This window comes from Mastomys coucha, unplaced genomic scaffold, assembly GCF_008632895.1.
Source record: "Mastomys coucha isolate ucsf_1 unplaced genomic scaffold, UCSF_Mcou_1 pScaffold16, whole genome shotgun sequence".
NCBI lineage: Eukaryota > Metazoa > Chordata > Mammalia > Rodentia > Muridae > Mastomys > Mastomys coucha.
In genome coordinates, this window is record NW_022196898.1 from 15298768 (window position 1) to 15301312 (window position 2545).

Below are 2545 nucleotides of genomic sequence, written 5' to 3' on the forward strand. Positions count from 1 at the left end.
TTAAATAAAACAATTCAATAAAACATAGAACAGATGATTTTTATTAAACAAGATATTGAAAAGGTTCTGTTATGGTTTGAATCCAGTATTTTCCTAAAGACTAGTATTCTGGAGGCTGGTTTGCCACCTGATGAGCTTTGGGGAAGTGACTGGACCTGGGAAGCTGTAACCTAATCAGTATATTAATTCATTGATGCATTCATAATATAATGACACTTATTGCAAAGTGAGATTTAGTTGGGGGAAGTGAAGAGTTATAGCTTGACTCTGGTCTCTCAGTGTCTCATTCTGTTCCATGGCCACCATTCAATAAGCAATTCGGCTCTGCTTGACATTACCCCATGATGTTCTGCTTCGCAGTGGCTAAGAAGCAAAGGAGCCAACTAAGCAAGGACTGAAACCTTTCACCTCATGAGCCAAAATAAACTCTTCTTTTAGTCATTTTGTCACAATGGTAAGTATTGTAAGAGACTCTCAATATCATGAGTCTTCAAGGAAGTGTGAATTAAAGCCACAGTCTATCCATTAAACAGGCTAAAATTTAAGTCTGAAACAACCACTATTAGCAAGAGCATGGAGAAACCAGAAATCTCATATCTTTCCGGTGGAAGAAACATGATTGCAGTTTTCAACATGTTAAATAAGTATTTATTAAATATTTTACTCACTAACAAAATATTTATCAGGCATCCACCACGCATATAACACATATACCAAGAATATAAGGTATATAATGTACATACTATGTATATAATGCCATGCTAGAAGTTGGGGTGAATGGGATGAGAGAGAGGAGATCAGCAATGAGGGGAAAGCCCATTTCAAAGATTTTTTTTACTTGGAGTTCCTCTTTGAGATGAGAAAAAAGGTTTGGAAATAGTTGATGGGACAATTTGGAAATAATGATGGTTGTACAATATTGTGAATGTTACTGGTGACACAGAATTATACATAAAGTAGTTAATTAGTAAGTTTTATGATATAAATATATATCTTTACTGAGGTAAGATACATATATGTATTTGAGATATATTGAGATATTTTACTGTGGTAAGATATATAGATATATATATATATGTATGTGTGTGCAGTGGTAAAATATATATATATATATATTTTTGACATATATCTATCTCAAAGATAGCTATATATGTATCTATGTATTAATATATACATATATCTTACCACTATATATGTATATATATACATATATATATATATAAAGCCACAGTAAAATATTTTATTTGCACTTAAGAGAGAAAAACAACCCTGCAGCTTTGCTTTACAGATTTGCAGGGACTATGAAGTATTTATAAAGTCAGGATAATTGTTTCATCTCATCTGTGGCAAAAATGTGATGAAAATTATTTGTCTATAAAGTCTTCTAAGGGTTTAAGATGGGGTGATTTTGAACATCTTGACAGGGGGAAAGGTGAAATTTAGATCCACTATTTTGAGATTATTTTATGTACTCAAAATGCTTGATCTATCAGGCACTTGTCAGTAAGATAAAATTGCCACCAACTTCACTACAAATTGCTTCCCACACAAAAGCTATAAAAGTACAAGATTCTGCACCTGTTAGCAAAATTATGAATTGAAATTTCTTGACTTCCAGTGTTAAGTCACCCAAAACCTGTATAAGACACCTCCTCTTCAGGACTTATGTAACTTTATTGCTCCTTTATTTTGAATACCTCTATAGAGTCACCGATTTTGTTCAGAATGATTTGAATTCAGGAAATATTTTCAAAGCAACAGCCTGAAAAGTAACATTAATTTATTTCAGACATTTTTAAGTGCATGAATGAGTGTTTATCTTATGTACATAAAATATTTACATTTTCCTATTTCTCTTGACAGAAATTACTTTTGGGGAATGTATGCTGTTGCAAATGATTACAATTTATTTAAGAAGTACAGAATAAGAACAGAGACTTTTGTGGATAAATTGGATTTGACTAGTACGTCATGTTATAGTGTCTCATAAATGCAAGATCAGAGGATACCCAATAGTGCCAATAAGGAAAAGAAAGTTTTACTCACAGAGAGGATATAGCTTGATGCCGAGCATGCTGTAGACCCTGAGTTCAATTACAAGTCTTAAAAAAAAAAAGAGCAAAAAAGAAGAAAATGAGTTGTATTTTGGGGAGATGGCTCAGTTGATGGAGTGCTTGCTAGCATGTACAAAATCCTTGGATCTAACCCCAGCATTGCACAAACTGAGTGCATGCCTGTAATCCCAGTAGTTTGGAGGTGGAGACAGGAGGATCAGAAATTCTGAGGTCATCCCCAGCCACCCAGCAAGTTTAAGGTCAGCTTGGGCTACATGAGTGTCTCATAATCAACAACAACAAAACCCCTACTTACCATATTTTCAAATTATCACTATGGTAAAATAATTTCCTAACTAATTCCTCTCCAAAAGCTAATTCACTTATAGTTACTGAACTGCAGAAAGCTGGTGAGACTTACATGAATAAGATAAATTTTGTGTTTTATTTTTTTTACAAGATAAATTGCTAAGCTTTGAAAAAATATGGGA

The 2545-nt window shown here is 33.2% G+C and overlaps 1 long non-coding RNA gene across 1 annotated transcript; it reads right to left on the reverse strand.

The window, feature by feature from the left end:
- Nucleotides 1-1662: 1662 nt before the first annotated feature.
- Nucleotides 1663-2104, reverse strand: LOC116092957. Its single transcript, XR_004119575.1, has 2 exons — nucleotides 2047-2104; nucleotides 1663-1762 (listed from the first exon to the last, which is right to left on the reverse strand). It is a non-coding gene; the product is annotated as an uncharacterized LOC116092957 (long non-coding RNA).
- Between the last annotated feature and the right edge of the window lie 441 nt (nucleotides 2105-2545).